Source organism: Chlorocebus sabaeus, chromosome 4 (genome assembly GCF_047675955.1).
Source record: "Chlorocebus sabaeus isolate Y175 chromosome 4, mChlSab1.0.hap1, whole genome shotgun sequence".
Lineage (NCBI taxonomy): Eukaryota > Metazoa > Chordata > Mammalia > Primates > Cercopithecidae > Chlorocebus > Chlorocebus sabaeus.
The window spans coordinates 85,982,269-86,004,286 of NC_132907.1; positions in this window are offsets into that span (position 1 = coordinate 85,982,269).

Below are 22,018 nucleotides of genomic sequence, written 5' to 3' on the forward strand. Positions count from 1 at the left end.
AGGTCAGAGTTCAAGACCAGCCTGGCCAACATGGTGAAATCCTGTCTCTGCTAAAAATACAAAAATTAGCCAGGCCTGGTGGCACCTGTAATCCCAGCTACTTGGGAGGCTGAGGCAGGAAAATCACTTAAACCTGAGAGGCAGAGATTGCAGTGAGCAGAGATCATACGATTGCACTCTAGCCTGGGCAACAAGGGCAAATTTGTGTTGTATCCTGGACATTTTGCCCATCATGTTAGAAGACTCGTCTAATGTAACTATTTTATTTTAGTAGACAGCCACTCTGATCAGGTCTAGTATGCAGGACCTGTGATATTTTTGAAGGCTGTGATTCCAGTGACAGTTTACTTTTTATTTCAGCAGGTGTCGCTTTATCTGCTTGGTTTACGTAATGCCTCCTGAGCCATCCTAGTCCCTGCTGGTGCTGCCTGATGGAGTAAAAGGGTCTCCCTAGACTATATGCAGGCTGTCTCCCTGTGGGAGAGATCAAAAGCCCTGATTTGCCTAACTGAATTTGACTTAGATGCCATGCTTTACACAAAAATTAACTTGAAATGGATCATATACATCAATAGAAAGCAATAGAAATTATAGAAATAACAAGCATAAGAAAAAAATTAGGAATTTGGAGTTAAGCAAAAAAATCTTACATTTCAGATTAAAAACATAATTCATAAAAGGAAAGCTGATAATTTAACTATCATATAATTTATAAAATTGATATGTAAAATATCCTGTTAAGCTAATGCCAAAGAAAACCATATGCTGGGAGAAAATATTTATGAACCATGAATCCAACAAAGAAATAGCATTTAGAATGTATAAAGAAATCTCGATATGCAATAGTAAAATAAAACACACAAAAGCAAAAAAGAAAAAAGAAATCTTACCAGCAAATGGACAAAAGACATGAAGAGATATTTCACCAAAAAGGATATACCCATGTCAAATAAGCACATGAAAAGAGGTCCAAAATCTTTCACCAGTAGAGAAATGCAAGCTAAAGCCATAATGGGATTTCACTACTATTAGAATGGCTAAAATAAAAATACTTACAACAGCAAATGTTTACAAGGATTCAGAGAAACTGGATCACACATACATTACTGATGGGAAAGTAAAATGCTACAGCCAAAAACAGTTTGGCAGATTCTTACAAGACTAAACATGTAACTGACATACAACTCAGCAACTGCATACTTGGGCATTTATCCCAAGCATACTACTCGGCAATAAAAAGGCACAAACTGGGCCGGGCGCGGTGGCTCACGCCCGTAATCCCAGCACTTTGGGAGACCGAGGCGGGTGGATCACGAGGTCAGGAGATCGAGACCATCCTGGCTAACATAGTGAAACCCCGTCTCTACTAAAAATACAAAAAACTAACCGGGCGAGGTGGCGGCGCCTGTAGTCCCAGCTACTCGGGAGGCTGAGGCAGGAGAATGGCGGGAACCCGGGAGGCGGAGCTTGCAGTGAGCTGAGATCTGGCCACTGCACTCCAGCCTGGGCGACAGAGCGAGACTCCGTCTCAAAAAAAAAATATCTATTTTATCTCCGAACCTGATTCTGATAATTGCTTAATTTCTGTGGACTGTATTTTTGTTGTTCCTTTTTTTTTTTTTTTAATAAGGCAAACACACAGATTCACACACAATTTGGATAAGCTGTACAGGATAGTGGATACTGAAATACCTTCCTTAGTCCTTGAACTTGAGCACTCTTTCCTTCTATTAAATTATTAATAGGGTGATTTGTACTAATGTTATCAGGAGTCAAACTGGATTTGAAGGGTTTTGTTGCTACTATTACCCTCAGGGCAGCCTAGGCTTCAAGTTACCCTAAGTGATTTTTCTCTAGTTTCCCTGTTTAAAGTGTCAGTTCCTTTGCCAGTGAGGTTTCTTCGTGACTCCTGCTGGTCCTTCCATGGGCTCATGCGTTTTCCCTTTGTGCTGCTTGACAGAGATAGTGTGTCTTCAGCAGCTCTCATCATTGTGTTCCTCTGTTATTTTTACTGAGGCGTTATTGTGGGTCGCAGTGGAGAAGGACTAGCTCTGATACTCTCATTAAACACTATGGACCTGGTTCCTGGAATGTGGCCTTCACACGAGGGGCTCCTGCCTTTTCGTCTGTTGTGCTCGGCGCCAGGGGTAGAGGGTATTTTTAATTACTATGATTTAAATTTTCTTTTCTGTTCCCCAGCTGTAGTGGTTTCCATCAGTACCTCAGGTCAGTCTCGTGGCTCTTTCCCTTGGAGATTAGGCTGTGGTTGTTGATGTTTCCTACGGAAGATAGAAGGGGTGGGTCTGGATGAACTTTAAATGGTGGCTGCTTTTCTCCTTCTCCAGCAGCAATGGGTTTCTACTGCGCTGTGCCTTAAGGAAACAGTTTTTGTCGCTGTTTCCTCTACAGATCAAGGCTTGTTACCCTATAATAAATGGGGGAAATAACGCTGGGAGAGTTTCTCCTGTTCTTGCTGTTCTGCTCCCCTCCCCAGCACCATGAAGGACGCTCTCTTGGGACTCCCTCTGAGCTTCCTGTGAGCTCATGTTGGGGTTTCTGGAGGGGAAGCTTGCCAGCTTCAGGAGCTTCACAGTCCCATTCTAGCCCGTGCTCAGCCTGTAGCAATTTAGGAACTTTGTAGCTGAATTTTCTCTGCAGCGTATGTGGGAATTGATGATGTTTGTCCAGGTAGGCAACTGCTCCGTGTCTATTTCGCTCTGCAGGCTCCTCTCTTTCTCTAAATCTCAGGTTGCTTGTGCTTGTTTGCCCTGTGCCTTGAACTTTCTAATAGGTGCAGGAAGTCATTGATTTGCAATTTGTTCGGATTTTTTTTTTTCTTTCTGTGTTAAAGTAACCTTCTTATCAGCTTTTCCTATGTCCAAGCTGAAAACAGACATCCATAGCGAGCTTTTAAATTATTGATGTTTTTATTGTAAAATTCTTCACAGTAAAACTGAGTGATCAATAAACTTTTTCGTTCCCTACCAGATCTAGGGAGTCTATACTGGATAATCTCCCCTTCTGTCTACATTTTTAGGCTCACAAGAAATCACCTTGTAAAATCAGTGTCACAACACACAGCCTCTTAGAGTTGATAAGATGGAAGTAACACCACACAATACAATGAATAATTCGTGCGGAAACTTGGGACCGGTTTCACGCAAGAGGCTTGTTCATCTAAGCTTTCACACTTGGACAGAAGACAAGATTTACAGATTACCAAACTTTTTGTATATGGCAGGAATTGTATTAAATATTGATGGGAAAGTTTATGTAATAATACTATATATTATCCGTGGGGACTAGTAGTCATGCACGAAGTACATAAAAGTATTAATATATTAGTGCTGACGGTCAATACTTGCATAGTAGTTAAATGCATGCTGCAAAGAATACAGAGAATAATTTAATTCGAATCTCAGCTTTGGGTGTTGATGGTGAAGCTTCCAGGTCACAGATAGGTGAGAGACAAATGGTTGCATTCTTTTGAGTTTCTAAGTAGCCTTTCCAAAGGAGGCAATTACATGTGCATCTATCTCAGTGAGCAGAGGGATGACTTTGAGTAGAATGGGAGGCAGGTTTGCCCTAAGCAGTTTCCAGGTTGAGTTTTCCTTAGTGATTTTGTGGGTCCAAGACATTTTCCTTTCACAGTTTTAAGGAAATGTACTTACCTCCAAATTCATGAAAGTTATGTTTTCTTTTGATTTACCAGTGTTTGCTGGTTATGCTAGCATAAGTGCGCTCGTGACATCATCTTTACTGGTCTGTAGCAGTGCTGACGTTTAACCTAGGCATCTGTGCTTCGAAAATCTGACTACCTCTCAGCAATAATAAGCATTAATATACGATTAAATTTTTCTTTTCCTTATTCTTGCTTTTTTCAGATGCCATCTGTTTATCAGCTCTTGAAAAGTATGCAACCTTTATGTACTAGAATTGGCAAATTCATTAGAGAAAAAGAAAAGAGATTCAGGTACAATTTTTAAAAAATTATCAGGAGAGATACCTTGTCATTATTCATTACGTAAGTGCAGACATCTCAATTAAAAAACCACAAACTATTCCCGGCGAGTATCAGTTACAGAAGGAATTACCGTAGACAGCATCTTAAAACGGTGCCCAATTTCATGCTACTGTCCCAATAGTAACTTAAATTCTGAGCTTATGTATTTTTTAAAAAGTCACAAACAAACATTTTAAGACAAAAAATCAGACCCAGCTACTCCATTTCTGCATGTGGGATATTCTGTGCAGTTTTAATTACCAGAAATCTTGACTGATAGAGTTAAAATTGTGAAATGAGATCAAGCAGATGGGAAGACTGTTGTTGGAGGTCCAAATGAAGAAATCTGACATTTCCTTAGCATTCTTTTTTTTTTTTCAATTATACTTTAAGTTCTAGGGTACATGTGCACAACGTGCAGGTTTGTTACATACGTATACATGTGCCATGTTGGTGTGCTGCACCCATTAACTCGTCATTTACATTAGGTATATCTCCTAATGCTGTCCCTCCCCCCTCCCCACAATAGGCCCCAGTGTGTGATGTTTACCTTCCTGTGTCCAAGTGATCTCATTGTTCAGCTCCCAACTATGAGTGAGAACTTGCGGTATTTGGTTTTCTGTTCTTGCGATAGTTTGCTGAGAATGATGGTTTCCAGCTGCATCCATGTCCCTACAAAGGACACAAACTCATCTTTTTTTATGGCTGCATAGTATTCCATGGTGTATATGTGCCACATTTTCTTAATCCAGTCTGTCACTGATGTACATTTGGGTTGATTCCAAGTCTTTCCTATTGTGAATAGTGCAGCAATAAACATATGGGTGCATATTTCTTTATAGCAGCATGACTTATAATCCTTTAGGTATATCCCCAGTAATGGGATGGCTGGGTCAAATGGTATTTTTAGTTCTAGATCCTTGAAGAATCGCCACACTGTTTTCCACAATGGTTGAACTAGTTTACAGTCCCACCAACAGTGTAAAAGTGTTCCTATTTCTCCACATCCTCTCCAGCACCTGTTGTTTCCTGATTTGTTAATGATTGCCATTCTAACTAGTGTGAGATGGTATCTCATTGTGGTTTTGATTTGCATTTCTCTTATGGCCAGTAATGATGAGCATTTTTTCATGTGTCTGTTGGCTGTATAAATGTCTTCTTTTGAGAACTGTCTGTTCATATCCTTTGCCCACTTTTTGATGGGGTTGTTTGTTTTTTTCTTGTAAATTTGATTGAGTTCTTTATAGGTCCTGGATATTAGCCCTTTTCAGATGAGTAGATTGCAAAAATTTTCTCCCATTTTGTAGGTTGCCTGTTCACTCTGATGGTAGTTTCTTTTGCTGTGCAGAAGCTCTTTAGTTCAATTAGATCCCATTCGTCAATTTTAGCTTTTGTTTCTGTTGCTTTTGGTGTTTTAGACACGAAGTCCTTGCCATGTCCTGAATGGTATTACCTAGGTTTCCTTCGAGGGTTTTTATGGTTTTAGGTCTAACATTTAAGTCTCTAATCCATCTTGAATTAATTTTCATATAAGGAGTAAGGAAAGGATCCAGTTTCAGCTTTGTACTTATGGCTAGCCCATTTTCCCAGCACCATTTATTAAATAGGGAATCCTTTCCCCATTTCTTGTTTTTGTCAGGTTTGTCAAAGATCAGATGGCTGTAGATGTGTGGTATTATTTCTGAGGGCTCTGTTCTCTTCCACTGAGGTAAGATAGAAGGGAAAATGGAGGCAAGTGAGTAAGAGGCATGATTAAAATCTATTTATCCTGCAGTATAGGGTTGGGTGATTATAGACTGGTTCAGTGCAACCTAGATTTCACTAAATCTACCATTGCTAGAAACAGGACCCATCTACTGTAGGTGAAAATATGAACTGAACTAAATGCAAATATTCTCCTATTTGATGAATACTAGACTAGACACACAACCTAGTAATTTAAGGGGTGTTATCTCATCAACTGTCATAACTTTAAGCCACATGGGAGCGGTCATTGGGGATGTTTCACTCTCTTGTTTAGGACATGGTCCCTGAGCCATGAGACGTGCCCTGGTTTATGCAGTATAGGTTGATGATTAGTCAGACTGGCTGCAAGATGGTGACCCTCATCTGACTTCATAAAGCTTCTTCATCTAGCCTGTGGGATGCCATAGAAAGGTTGTGACACTAAATCAGGTATTGAACCTGGCCTGTAAAATTCATCCAATGTCAACATTCTCTAATTCTCCTTTTCTTTCCGTTTTTTGGTAGTATGCAGGATATTTTATCAAATGCTACACTTATCTTGTCTACTTTTAAAGAGCATTATAGTTTTGTAAAGAATAAATCCCTAACCTATTTTAAAACAAAGTATTTAAGTATGCTATGTGTCAAGCATGTCTGTGTGAAGAGACCAGCAACAGGCTTTGTGTGAGCAACAAGGCTGTTTATTTCACTTGGGTGCAAGTGGGCTGAGTCCAAAAAGAGAGTCAGCAAAGGCAGGGGGCGGGGCGGGGGGCAGTTTTATAGAACTGGGATGAAAGTTATAGTTAAAGGTGGTTATCTATTGTCAGCAGAGGAGGGGGTCACAAGTGCATGGTGGGGAGATCATAAGACTCATTGTCCAAAACGAGAATGTCACAAGGTCAATCGATGGATTAGCTGGGGCAGGGCAAGAACAAGTCATAATGGAATGGCGTAAGGTTGGTCAATCAGTTAAGACAGGAGCTGGATGTTTCAATTCTTTTGTACTTTTCAGTTGCCTCAGGCCATCTGGATGTATACGTGCAGGTTTGGGCTCAGAGGGCTGACATTCCTTTCTTCTTATATTAATAAGAAAAATAAAACAAAATAGTCTAGAAGTGTTGGGGCAGCAAAAAAATGTTGGGGGATGGTATGGAGAGATAATGGGTGATATTTCTCAGGGCTGTTTCTAGCAGGGTTAGGGGCTACATGGGCACCTTTAAAAAATTTTATAATGAGTTACAAAGAATAGGAATTTAGGCTGTGGGGACATCTTGGGGCAGAGGATGGTACCGTGGGGTTGTCAAAAGTGGCATTTGTCGTATAGAATGATCGGTGATGCTCTGAATGCAGTTTTGTATGAATTGAGAAACTAAACAGAAGATACAAAGCCCGAATAAGAGAAGGAGAAAAACAGGTACCAGGGGACTAAGAATAGGGAGGAACCAAGACACCCAGTTAGAAAGTGTCCAGGTGGGTTCAGTGTAATTATTTGCCTGGTTGGTGAGTTTTGGGGCTCTATCCTTGAGTTTTTTTGTTTTTTTTTTTATGTTGTCATATACCAGGCCAGATTGATGTAGGTAAAAACGACACTCTTTATTTAAAAATATACAGAGTCCTCCTTTTTCAGCAGCGAGTAAGTCAAGGCCTCTGGGATTCTGGAGGACAACTGTGGCTAAGGAATCAACCTGGGCTTGAAGGGATGATAAAGTTTGTGATATATCTGTAATGTCGGTAGAAACGTCATCAGAAAGGCTACAGATGGTTGTGACAGAAGTTGAAATGCCTGCTATTCCAGCTCCAAGGGCCATAGAGGAAGCAGAAAGTCCTAACCCTACAAGTAGAGGGATTAGAGGAATAACTCTTTTTTGTCTGGTTGGTGTCATGAAGGGGACAGGAAGTTTTCCCATTTGCAAATTGAATTTTGGGAATAAGAAAAACTAGTGTACATGTACTTGTCCAATTAGCAGGTAGACACATGTAGGTGGAGGAACCACAGAGGAAGAAGAGGCCTTGTGCAAGGCAAAACTGGAAATGCAAAGTGAAAAGACGAGAAGGAGTAGTAAAAGAGGTGTCTTGTACCCAGACTCCTAGGGATTCAGCTAGGGCGGCAGCCGTCGAAGGTTGTAATGGGGACTGACGGGGTAACTGTGTCGAGGGGGAGGTTCGATTTTCATGGTGTATGAGAAAACATTGAGTGTCTACGAGCAGCTTTTCAGTGTTATTTACCAGGCTGGGTACAAGTAAACAAGAAGAAGGAGCCAAGGATGGAGTGAAATATAGGGTAAATGTTTTCCTAGGCAATAATAACTGCAAATGTTTTTAAGTTTGTCAGTATTGATAGAGGGCTTATCTGTAATATGGAGCTGGAAAGCCCCAATTGTTTCAGTGATGTGTGTAGTTAGGAAGAGTGAAGGAACATTGAGAAGGTGAAAGGTTACCCAGGGGAATTCCAGTGGGTCTTTGCTGAGAGATGCATAAAGGAGTGGCCACAGGAATAGTAGTTTGTGGGTTGAGGTGTCCAAATATGGGGGAAGTAGAGTTGATATAAGGAGAAAGGTTTTTTAAGTAAGTGTGGAGGAAGGCAGCAGCTTGCTGATGTGAAATGTCTCGGGAGGTCTTGCTGGACCTGTCTAGAAAGTAAAGAAGTTCTTCAGGAGGATAAAGGTGAGGGCTGTTAAAGGAAGTTCGGAGGTGTCGGGAGACAGATGTTGCCCCATCTGTGTGTAAGGCAGGGACAACTGTGTAAGCACAGGAAGAAACAGAAATGCAAAGCCAGCAATTGTTCGCTAAGGAGGGATTAGAAATGTCTCGGAGAGAGTGAGTGTGATGGATACTGTGGTGGAAATAGCTGGGGAGAGGTAGAGGGTGGCATGAGAATGGGAATGAGAATAAGAGTAAGTATAAAAGTAAAGAATAGAACTTCATCAGGGTGAAAGTATTGGAGGGTGCCCTGCCAGCAAAGATCATCTATCCACACCAAGAGTCAAGCATGGTGGTTTGAGGAGAGCACCAGGAGATATCAGCTGTGATGGTTTGGAGAAACAGTGTAAACCAGCAGTGTAAACAAGAGCAGGGCATTTATGAGTTGTTGAGAACGGTGAATAGGAGTATGACTATACAGGAGATAGTAGGGAAGACAACTTTTCATGGTGCAGTCCGAGTACTGAGGGGTGACTGCATAAAGTCCTGTTGCAAAAAGTGGGGTAAGGATGAATAGACCTAATAGAATGAAGGGATGTATTAGGCTCATAAGGGTTATCACTGTTCTTCAGAAATGCGAGTGAGTTTAAGGGAAGTAGGGGAGAGTACTTGTGACTTCCAGGAGGAAGAGGAGAAATCAGGCTGGCCGTTTTGATGGGCACAGCTTTACTCTGGAACAATGAACCTAATGGTGGGGGGTGGGGGGATCCTGCAGACAAACAGCCATTGGGGTACTATAGATGACTAAGTGGAGTCCGGTCCACCGAAGTTGTAGAGTCTGAGGGGTCAGATTCTTAACAAGAACTGACTGTCCAGCTAGAGTGTCTTCATATGGCTGGGAATCTGGGGTAGGCAAAAAAAGATTAGCAGCTCAGTACATTTCCTGTCTAGCTTGCTGGAGGACTGGAAGATAATCAGCTAGAGGGCTGGTGTCTGGAATGAGCCTGGGGCCTAATAAAAAAGGAGCATCCTTACAGGAGCTCAAATGGACCATACACTGTAGCATCCCGAGGACAGGCCCGAATTCTGATAAGGGCAAGTGGTAAAAGTACTGTCCATTCCTTTCTAAGTTGGAGGCTGAGTTTGGTGAGGTGTGTCTTTAAAAGACCATTAGCTCTTTCTACCTTTCCTGAGGATTGAGGGCGATAAGGAGCATGAAGTTTCCATTGAATGCCGGGGGCCTGGGAGACTGCCTGAGTGACTTGACTAATGAAGGCCATCCGTTGTCAGACTGTATAGAGGTAGGAAGGCCAAACTGAGGAATTATATCTGACAGAAGATGACTGCGGTGGCCTTCTGAGACCCTGAAGTAAAGGCCTCTACCCATCTAGTGAAAGTGTCTGCCCAAACCAAGAGGTATTTTAGTTTTTTGACTTGGGGCATGTGGGTAAAGTCAATTTGCCAGTCCTGGGCAGGAGCAAATCCTCGAGCTTGATGTGTAGGGAAGGAAGGGGGCCTGAGAAACCCCTGAGGAGTAGTAGAATAGCAGATGGAACACTGAAATGTTATTTCCCTGAGGATAGATTTCCACGACGGAAAGGAAATGAAAGATTCTAAGAGGCAGGCTAGCGACTTGTAACCTACATGGAAGAGGTTATGAAATGACGATAGAATAGAATGGGCCTGTGAGGCTGGAAGGAGATATTTTCCTTGGTCTAAGAACCATTTGCCTTGTGTGGGAAGAGACTGATAGGTGGAATTTTCAGCGGGAGAGTAGGTTGGAGTGATTGATGAGAAGGAGAAAAACTGGCCATGAGGGACAGAAGTTGGAACACTAGCTGCTTCTTTAGCTACCTTATCAGCATAAACGTTGCCCTGAGCAATGGGATCTGATGCCTTGTAACGGCCCTTGCAGTGAATGACTCCAGCTTCCTTTGGAAGAAAAGTAGTCTTGAGAAGAGTTTTTATTAAAGAGGTGTTAATGATGGAGGGCCCATGTATAGTGAGGAAACCTCTTTCTGCCCATATAACAGCATGGTGGTGCAGGATATGGAAGGCATATTTAGAGTCAATATAAATATTGATGTATAGTTTCTTTGCAAGAGTGAGGACCTGAGTTAAGGCAATGAGTTCGGCTTGCTGAGAGGTAGTGGAGGGGGGCAGAGCAGTAGTCTCAATGATATATGTGGAAGATACTACAGCATAACCTGCCTTTGCTGGTGAGTGGCAATTAGGCCTGGTGGAGCTGCCATCAATAAACCAAGTGTGATCAGGGTGAGGAACAGGAAAGAAGGAAATGTGGGGAAATGGAGTGAATGTCAGGTGGATCAGAGAGATACAGTTATGGGGGTCAGGTGTGGTATCTGGAATAATGTGGGAGGCTGGATTGAAGTCCAGGCCAGGAACAATGGTAACTGTGGGAGACTCTACAAAGAGTGAGTATAGCTGAAGGAGTGGAGGAGCAGAACATACATATGCATCAGGTATGAGGAAGAAAATAGATTTTGTAAGTTTTGAGAACTGTAGAGAGTTAATTGAGCATAGTTTGTGATTTTGAGGGCCTCTAAAAGTATTAGGGCAGTGGCAGCTGCCTCACGGAGACATGATGGCCAGCCTAAAGCAGTAAGGTCAAGCTGTTTGGACAAAAAGGCTACAGGGTGCGGTACCAGTCCTTGTGTAAGAATTCCAACTGCAGAGCGCTGCACTTTGGCTGTGTGTAATGAAAAGGGTTGGGATGAATCAGGGAGAGCAAGTGTGGAAGCAGTCTCTGGAGCTGTCTTCAAGGAATGGAAAGAGGGGTGGGGAAAGGATTTAGGATCTATGGGGTCAGCTAGGTTTCCCTTTGTAAGTTTATATAATGGTTTTGTTAGGACAACAAAACCAGGTATTCAAAGGCGAAAGTATCTAACCATGCCCAGGAAGGAAAGGAGCTGTTGTTTTGTAGAAGGGATTGGAGTTTGAGAGATCAGCCAGAGACGATCAGCAGGGAGAGCACACATGTTTTCTTGAGAAATTATGCTGAGGTAGGTAGCAGATGGGGAAGAAATTTTAGCTTTGGAGGGGGACACCTGATATCCTTTGGAGAATAAATGTTGAAGGAGCAGGAGGGTATCTTAAGAAGACTCAAAGGAGGGACTACAGAGTAGGAGGTCATTAATGTATTGAATAAGGTGGGAAGCAGAGGGATGGAAAGAAAGTAAATCATGAGAAAGGGCTTGGCTGAAGTAATGAGGACTGTCCCAGAAGCCTTGCAGCAGTACAGCCCAGGTAAGTTGCTGAGACTGATGGGTATCAGGGTCAGTCCAGGTAAAAACAAAGAGAGGCTGGGATGAGGGGTGCAGGAAAATAGTGAAAAAGAGCATCTTTAAGATCAAGAATGGAATAGTGAGTTGTGGAGAGAGGTATGGAAGACAAAAGAGTGTACAAGTTGGGCACCACAGAGGGGATAGACAAAACAATTTGGTTGATAAGGCGCAGATCCTGAGCTAACCTGTAAGACTTGTCTGGTTTTTGGACAGGTAAAATGGGGGAATTTTAAGGAGAGGTTGTAGACTTTAGAAGCCCATGCTGTAGCAGGCAAGTGGTAACAGGCTTTAATCCTATTAAAGCCTGTTGTGGGATGAGATACTGGTGTTGAGCAGGGTAAAGGTGATTAGGATTTACTGGGATAGTAATGGACTTTGTGATTGGTTGCCAGGGAGGGAGTAAAGGTTTCCTATACTTGTGGATTAAGGTGGGGAGACACAAGAGGAAGACGCGAAGGAGGCTTTGGGTTGGGAAGAAGGTCAGCAATGAGATGTGGCTGTAATCCAGGAATAGTCAGAGAAGCAGATAATTTGGTTAAAATGTCTCAGCCTGATAAGGGAGCTGGGCAGCTGGGGATAACTAAAAAGAAGTGCATAAAAGAATATTGTCCAAGTTGACAATTGAGTTTTGGGAAGTTTAAGGGCTTTAGAAGCCTGGCTGTCAATACCCACAACAGTATGGAGGCAAGGAAACAGGCCCTTGAAAAGAAGGTAATGTGGAGTGGGTAGCCTCTGTATTGATTAAGAAGGGGACGGACTTACCCTCCACTGTAACAGTTACCCCAAGCATCTGTGATGGTCCAGGTGGTTTCTGAGGCAATCAGGCAGCATCAGTCTTCAGCTACTAAGTTGAGAAGATCTGGGAAGAAGTCAGTCAGAGAGCCTTGGGACAGGGTTCCAGGGGCTCTGAGAGTGGCTGCCGGGTGACTTGGATAGTCCAATTTCTGGTAGGATCCACACGGATGGGACATGGCTTAGGAGGAATACCAGGCTGCAGGCATTCCTTGGTCCAGTGGCCAGATTTCCAGCACTTGAAGCAAGATCCTGGGGGAGGAGGTCCTGGAGGAACACCTGGCTGCTGTGGTTTAGGCATTTTCAAGTTCTTGTGTGCTGGAGATGTGGCTGGGGTTTCTTTCAAAGTGGAGGCACATAACTGCAACTCAGAAATATATTGCCACTTGGCGGCCATTTCTCTATTATTATGCACCTTGAAGGCAAGGTTAATTAATTCCTGTTGTGGGGTTTGAGGGCCAGAATCTAATTTTTGGAGCTTTTTGTAATGTTGGCTGCGGATTGGGTAATAAAATGCATATTGAGAATAAGACGGCCTTCTGGCCCTTCTGGGTCTAGGGCGGTAAATTGTCTCAGGCTTGCTGCCAAATGAGCCATGAACTGGGCTGGGTTTTCGTCTTTACCTTGGAAGTTTCTTTAAGTTTGTCATAATTAACAGCTTTGTAAGCTGCCTTTTTAAGCCCTTCAACTAGGCAGGAAATTGTGTCATGTCACTTAACTATAGCAGGGGAGCCTGTCTGGTATTCCTATCTGGGATCTTCTCAGGGAACTCCCCTGATGCCTTGCTGAAGGTCTGGCTCATGATGCTGGAGGGTGTGAGCGTGAGATTGGGCTAGGGTAGTTAAACTCTATCCTGCTCATCTGGGGAAAGGGTAGAAGTTAGGATGACATTTAAGTCACTGTACGTTAAATTGTAGGACTGGGTTAAATACTGGAATTTCTGTATATATTTAGTGGGGTCTGATGAGAAGGGGCCTAAGTGTTGATTAATTTGGGAAAGGTCTGATAGAGAAAATGGTACATGCACTCTGATGATGCTCTCAGCTCCAGCCACCTCTTGAAGAGGAAATTGTTGGGCAGTTTGGGGAGTATTTGCTGCAGAACAAAATTGTAAGCTGGACTGGTGTGGGGAGGGGAGGTGACAGAAGGGTTAGAGGGTAGGAGAGCAGAGCCTGAGGAAGAATTGGGACTTGATTCAACCTACCGAGGAGTGACCTGGGGAGGGGGAGAGAAGTCAGAGGGGCCTTCAGAAAAGGAGGATTCAGAAGACTCAGTGGCACTTGGGGTTGGGACTGAAGGGACGGGTTGGATGGAAAGAAGGAAGATTTGGGGTGAGTCACATTGGCAGCAAAGACTAGGGAGAGACCAATGTGTAAAAGAATGCCTGGATGTCAAGCACCTCAGATGATTTGCCCATTTTTTTTTGACAAAAATTATCTAGATCTTGTAGGATGGAGAAATCAAAAGTGCCATTTTCTGGCCATTTAGAACCATTATCAAGTTGGTATTAGGGCCAAGCAGTGTTGCAGAAGAAAATAAGATGCTTAGATTTTAGATCAGGTGAGAGTTGAAGAGGTTTCAAGTTTTTAAGAACACAGGCTAAGGGGGTGGAAGGAGGAATGGAGGGCGGAAGGTTGCCCATAGTAAAAAGGTAAGTTTAGAGAAAAGAGGGGTAGAGACATGGGGGGGGTGGTGCTTGCCACCCAAAGGAGGTGGTACTTGCCACCAAGGTGGAGGATGAAGGCAGGCGTCTCTGCAGTGATTAAACACCAACGGAAGACTGTCTTCTCGAGTCTGTGACCAGCACCAGAGTTTTGGGTTCACAGATAAAACTCATCTCCTCTCTCTCTACTAGAAAAGGAAAGGAACTGAAATTAAGGGAAGGGAGAGATTGAAGGGTGGCACCAAAATTGAAAGGAGAAAGAGGTTGAGGGATAGTGAGAGAGGTTGGAGAAGAGAGTAAAAAGAGGCCACTTACCTAATTTAAAATTGGTGAGGTGTTTCTTGGGCCAGTCTGAGGACCCAAGGTCATAAGTGGATTATCTCATTGAGCAAAGAGCAAGAGGACAGGGGATTGATCTCCCAAGGGAGGTCCTCTGATCCAAGTCATGGCACCAAATGTCAAGCAAGTCTGTGTGAAGAAACCATCAACAGGCTTTGTGTGAGCAACAAAGCTGTTTATTTCACTTGGGTGCGAGTGGGCTGAGTCCAAAAAGAGTCAGCAAAGGCAGGTAGGGGTGGGGCAGTTTTATAGGACTGGGGTAAGCAGTAGAAAGTTATAGTTAAAGGTGGTTATCTATTGTCAGCAGAGGAGGGGGTCACAAGGTGCATGGTGGGGAGATCGTAAGACTCATTGTACAGAAGAAGAATATCACGAGGTCGACCGATGAATCAGTTGGGGCAGGGCAGGAACAAGTCATAATGGAATGTCATAAGGTTGGTCAATCAGTTAAGATGAGAGCTGGCTGTTTCAATTCTTTTGTACTTTTTGGTTGCCTCAGGTCATCTGCATGTATACATACAGCTTGGGCTCAGAGGCCTGATACTATAACTTAAAATTTTATTATGAAGTTTGATATAAAGCCAAGTATTTTTAATATACTATGATTTAAATTATTTCATAAAACCTATTATAAAAACCAAATATTTTTAACTGTACTATGCTTTAAAAATGTTTGATTTTATAACAGGTTGGAAGTACATATTGTAGGAGACCAGAATATATCTCCTCAAAATATGAGGGATTGTTGAGCTGAAGACAATTAAGAAGAAAGATATAGTAAAACTCTTTTCCTTTCCTCTGTTTGCCTAAAAGTAGAACATAAATTTGCAAAGACAAAAACTATTCTGCCCCATCTCTACCAGGGAGAACAAACATTAACCACCAGAGACTTATCAACCCAGAGAAGACCCCAGAGGTGTCTTCAAATATAGGTTAGCTTTTAGTTTATTCCTATATTCTCTTTGCACAGTTTGCCATGCTTGAAGGTCTAAAATTGCTTTCCTTTGTCCTGTTATTTCTCTACAAATTCACTGTTGTTTGCTGAAGGTGCTATATAAGCCTGAGTACTAAGCCATTGTTTTCTGTTACCTTTAATTGAAGTTTCTGATGCACGACATTAATTAGCACACATTAATTAGCTTGTTTTTGTCTTTTTAATCTGTCTTTTGTTGTAGGTGTCTGTCCCAATTACAAATTTATGAGGATTGACAAAATAAATTATATTTCCTCTTGACACTCTTTTAAAGTAAATGGTATTTGTGTAGCATGAGATAAAAATGTTCCACATGCTATAAAATGACATTTAAAAATCTGAAGAATTAGAGAATGTTGGAGTTGAATAGAGTTTACATACCTGGTTCAATACCTGACTTGATGTCACAACCTTACCGTGGCATCTCACAGGTCAGGTAAGGAGGATTCATGAGGTACCATCCTGTACCCAGTTCTGGCTAAGAGGGTACTAAGAGGGTGGATCTTGTGATAAGATAAGTGCTCTTATCACAAAAAATAGTAATGATAATAATGAATACGAAGGTGAGAGAAAACTTTTGGTGGCAATGGAGAGGTTTGACACAGATCATGGTGATGGTTTTGTGAACACAGAAAATCTGAGACAGGTCTCAGTTAATTTAGAAAGTTTATTTTGCTAAGGTTGAGGATGCGCCCCTGACACAGCCTCAGGGAGTCCTGAAGACATGCGCCCAAGGTCACAACATGGTTTTATATACTTTAGGGAGACATAAGACATCAATAAATATATGTAAAAAGTACATTGGTTCATTCTGGAAAGGCAGGACAACTTGAAGCAAAGGCAGGAAGATTAAATCAGGAGGGAGCTTCCAGGTCACAGATAGGTGACAGACAAATGGTTGCATTCTTTTGTGTTTCTGATTAGCTTTTCCAAAGGAGGCAATTAGATGTGCATCTATCTCAGTGAGCAGAGGGATGACGTAGAACAGAATGGGAAGCAGGTTTGCCCTAAGCAGTTTCCAGGTTTATTTTTCCTTAGTGATTTTGGGGGTCCAACACATTTTCCATTCACAGTTTTATGGAAGTGTATTTACCTCCAAACTCATCAATTTGTACATGTGAAATTTGTACAGCTTTTTTGAATGCCAGTCATAGCTCAATATGGTGTTTTTTTCAAAATAATACAACCAAGTATTACAATGCCATATTATAAATTGTAGTTTCATATTGTTATGAACTAGAAAATTCATTTCTATCAAACCAATTTATAAGAAACTCTGATGAGAATCAGCCATTACTTGTACCAGGATTTTAAGTTAATGAAAATAAATTTTGAAAGGATTATGGTTTCTTGATTCGTTCTCTGCTCTAGGAAAGCTCAACCTTTGTTTTCTCCCTATGCATTTTTTGGTTCTTCCTTGACAGAATACATCGATTCTGCCAGCCTCTGCAATGTAGCTCTGAATTAGATTCTCGGCAGTGGTCAGGTTTTCTTTTCTTTATAGATGCCACTTTCTTATTCATGCTTTTGCTCTACTTAAATATCTTTCTCTCTTTATTTCTCTTTTTTCTCCTTCTTTTCTCCTTTCGTCTCTCCTTCCCTCATACTTACCGTGCAAAATTTAGAATCATATTGCTCTGATTTCTAGGAAGTTTATTCTTCAATTAGGTGTATTATGTATTCTAATATACAAATAACAAATTAAGGCAATACATCAAGTGTTATGGTTTGAATGTGCCTGCCCCAAAATTCAGGTGTTGCTAATGTGAGGAAATTAACAGGTGGGGCATTTAAGAGGCAATTAGGCCATGAAGGCTCCTCCATCATGATTGGGACAAAGGCCCTTATAAAAGAGATTTCAGACAGCCATTGGCTGGCTTGCCTTCCTGCCTCTATCATGTGAGGACATTGCATTTGTTCCCTCTGGAGGATGCAGCAACAGGGCACCATCTTGGAAGAAGACAGTAGCCTTCACCAGGCACTCAATGGGCTGGCAAATTGATCTTGGACTTCTCAGCCTCCAGGACTATGAGAAATAAATTTCTGTTCTTTATAAATTACTCAGTCTAAGGTATTCTGTTATAACAGTACAAATGGACTAAGAAGCCAGTATAGACTCTTTATTGCCCATGTGAACGATATTACAGTATTATATGCACTCTAGAGGAAACAAGCATTAATTTTCTTTTCATGGCCTTATAGGGCCATTCCTTTAACAAGGAAAGTCATAAATCTGTATTATGTTCTAGCTGCATTTTTCAATTTGGGTACCTGATTTATCAAAAAGATATAATAATATGCACTTAGACAAATAGTTCCCAATATGTTGAGGAATCTCTATGCATATGCTGTTTAAATCTAAGTCAGCAATAACATCCACTCTATGTTTTTGGGGTTTTTTTTTTCCACTTTTGATCATCTATCTTTATGATGGAGCTGAGAAAGTCCTTAAAGATAAGGTCAACTCTAAAATGGGAGAAATGCTAGGATGGGAACTTCAAGAAAAATGGAGAAGCAAACATGTTTGCACACTTCAATTACACATTGTGGCTTATTCAGTTTCCAAGTCACCCTCCTCTAGCAGGGGTGGCCACAGTCAGCAGTGGGTGTCCAGGTATCCGGTTCCAGTAACATGACCTGTCTTCCCTTGCAGTGCAGCACCATGGACCAGAGCCTGGACATTAATCTGATGAAGAGGGACTTACAGGATGTTCAGAGGTTCATTCTGATGCATGAGGTGGTGCAGCCAGTGACCACAGTGCCCTCCTTCATGAAAGACAATGGTCACTTTTCCTATCTGGCCATTGATATTGTGCAGAGCAGAGACATGCTTGTCCACACCATCTGTTTGGCTACAGGTAGGAGTTCTGCCCTCATCTGAGGAGTTTTCTACCGTCTTTTGACTTGGGGCTTTAGATTCTAAATGAGCAACTTCAATTTCAAGCTTTTAATCTGCCACCTCTCCTTGCAACCAGCAAAAGCCATAATGCTCGCTCATCTTTGTTGTCTTCTATGCATCTTGTTTCCAGTTTGAATTTTTATCTTTTTTCATACTTTGGTCGTACGTTGATTGGAAAGACAATACTTTGTGCCTTCACTGTTGTTTCTTAACTTTTCAAAATAGCCATTTCCCAGCAAAACCATTTAGTTTAGGTAATTTAAGACAATACAACACTTTGTTGGATGATATTGTGATGTTAAAAAAAAAAAAAAAAAAAAAAATTCCTGTAATCATCATGGCAATTTCTGATTGGTTCAAAGACAATATTTTTTTTGTAACATGGTCCATGGAATCAACTTATCCCTTAAGCACAAATAACAGAATGTTTTATGGAAAATCTAGGGGACAGGGCTCATCGAGTTATGACATTTAGACCTGATCAATTTCCAAAGTGTGGCAGGGGAGTTCCACCTCTTCTTTGTTAATTACTCATATGCTGAGGATACTAAAGACCGGCTTCAGGGATGCCCTTTCAATTTTGCACACTTGTCCAGCATCTTCCCATCTTCAGTCCTCTCACATGGGCCTCCCTTGGCCTGGGATTGCATCCATACCCTCCCTATTCACACCAGTTCTTTCTGCAGCAAACAAAAAAAAAAAATCATTTTTATCCTAATAGTATGTTTCTTTGAAAAAACTCACTTTGTAGGTGTACATTTATTACTTCGTTTGTTCTATTCATAAACTTGCTGCTATCTACTGAAACTTTACTATTTGTGGAGTTCATTTGAAGCACTGGGGAGTAAACTGGTGAGCATGCAGGCATCTCCTGGCCTCTTGGGTCTTACATTCTAGTGGGGACAGCAGATAATAAACAGATCAGCCAGTGAGATGCCAGAAAATCGATGACGAACAGACACAGTGGAAGCAGAGACAGACGTGGCTGCAGGTACCAGGCAAGCTTCTGTACTCACTGATCAGCATCAGTCTCTGCCAGGAGGTGATGATTAAGCTGAGTGCAGACTGAGCAGGAGGGGTCAGCCTTGCATCCATGAGGGAAGTGGCCAACACACTAGATGTGGGACTAGCCAGCTGAGGGCAGTGCCATTGAGCAGTCAAGTAAGAGGAGGACAGATGTGAACACTGGATGGGGCAGATAGAGGCCACAGCTGCCTCTCAGGGCCAGCCTGTGGGAGGAGGAGGAGGGACGTGGGTCAAAGTCAGGTGGACACAGCTGTTAGGAGCAGCTCCTCCAGAAGTGATTCAGGTAAGGGATGTGGAGGATGGATGCCACATCTGGAGGGCGTGGGAGGTCGAGCAAGAAATTTTTGTTTGCTTTTTGTTTGTTTTAAGAGGAGAAAAGGAATTACCATTTCCTTGTCTATCTTGCTCACTTCTGCAGGCAGGAGTTCTATCTCTTTTCTATCATTTTTATGTTGAATGTCCCCCAGAGTGCCTGGCATGGAACAGGTTTGCAGAGTGAATAAACTAGACCTTTCCACAAGTGTTCCTATTTTGTCATCACAAATGTTTAGGCTAATGCGACAGAGATTAGAACCATATCCTTATAATTCTAGGAGGCGGTGGATGTCTTCATCAATACTTAAATAGGCTGGGGAGTGAGGAGAGATGGTGTTGGGGGTCGGGGCTGCTCCTGAGCAGGCCTGAATGAGTCGCTGCAGAACTTCAACTCAGTAAGATTTCTGACATCCATAGGCTTCTGACTCTTTCCATAACAGTGGCCATGAGAAGGTGATGTGCGTGTCCATGATGTTTGTAATGACTTGGTTTTGGAGGTTTCTGATGATTTCTCATGAAATTGGAATTCATTAATTTTAGAAGAGTTGACTCTTTCTATTTATGAAGAATGGAGCATTTATTTCTAAGAACAGAGCACTTGTTTCAATACACTTATTTTCTCACACTATTGAAAATATTCCTATACAGGTGGTACTATATGCGAAGATTCTTATTCCAAACAATATATGTGAACAGAATGTGAATGTAGTCAAACAAAAGATCTTACATAAATTAGATACTTCTACATAAAATTAGAGTCAATATCAGTTGCTTTTTATATAATGCAACCATCTAGAAGCTTGGTTACAGAGTTCATTTTGAATGGTCTCATGACTGGACTGCTGTCCTCCTGAGCACTATAGTGAGAAGCTCCCGGGCCTTAGCAGCAGGAAGCATTCCAGACTGTCTGATCATACTCAGGGTTGCAGTGGACTCTTCCAGAGCTTGTTTGTGTGTTAATTTTAAATCCTTAACTGTTTACAAATTGAAATTATGTAGCACACAATGTCAAGATGTTGCTAATTCAAACCACAGGCTGGGATTCAAATCAGGCTGGGATTATGGATGAAGATGCCCCACATAGAATGCTACTGCAGTTTCCATTTCTCACTAGTCAGTTTGTTTCTTAACTCAAAGGGAGGGGAAGTTTGCAGTGGGAAGAGTTACCTTCCTGCAGAAAACAACCACGGATATGAACAATCCTACAGGAAGCCAATATGGTAACTCAGGACAGACCCCTAAAAAGTTTTGTGGGAAGCAGGATTCTGAGATAGCATTTAAGTTTGTTTAGACCTGTTTGACAATTCTAACTTCATCACTTCTATAAACAAGTTTCATGTTTTAACTAATTTTTAGATTTTTCCATTTTAGCTATTATAGCCATCTTAATGAATTTTGAGTTGGATGTCATCTTTTGCAAGAATCAGTTTGGAATCTCAGGCTTGGAATTTACAAAAAGAAACCAGGTTTGGAAATATATGTACTTTCTCACACTTTGATTTGACTTGAACAAACATAAATTGGAGAAAATTTGCCAATGGCCGTGGAAAAAGTTGGTTTATATTACTTTTCGCTGTTATATAAACTCTAAAGTGAACTAGACCCCTGTGGCTGGTGCAGCTAACCTGCATCTTGCTGCTCCTGTGACGTTTCTCCGCTGCCACCCCCTAGCTGGGCAACAGCCTCCCCAGACACATTCTGGGTCAGCTTTCTTGCTGCATCTATGTGTCTCTCTTGCTGGAAATCCAACCAGGGCCAAGCAAATCATCTGGGTCCTGACTGTGCAGATATTTTGGCAATTTATTGGAAGGTCTTCTTAGAGAAGAAGGCACAATGGCAAATGGAATGTCGGTGACTGGAGTCCTGTAAGTGACAGTGTCTTCTATGCAAATGGTGGCTCTGTTCCTCTCTATAAAGATAACATTAAAGTTATATGTGCCATTTGTGTATTCTGAGAATCTTTTCCTTACTTGCCTTATAGAAAGAACCCCGTCTCTTCTGCCTCTTCTCCTGACTCCGTGATTATTCTTTTCCTGACTCCACTTCCACTGCCTTCCCCTCACATGTTGCTGTTTCTCTGGGCTCTGCCCATGGAGAGTTATGGGGAGCTTGTCAGGTCAATGTAGAAGGATAATGCCTGGAAACCAAAAGAGCCACTTCAGCTTTGTTGGTTGACCAGTTGTCAATATGTGATAGTGAGTGCCATTGATCCTCACTCACCGTGTGTTGCCATCTCGTCCGTACTAACCATATAAATGCAATTAAGTGATTGTTCTGTGATAGATGGCTTCCAGTAAAGGGACAGACATTTTTGTCTTTTTTCTTTTTTAAAATCTTA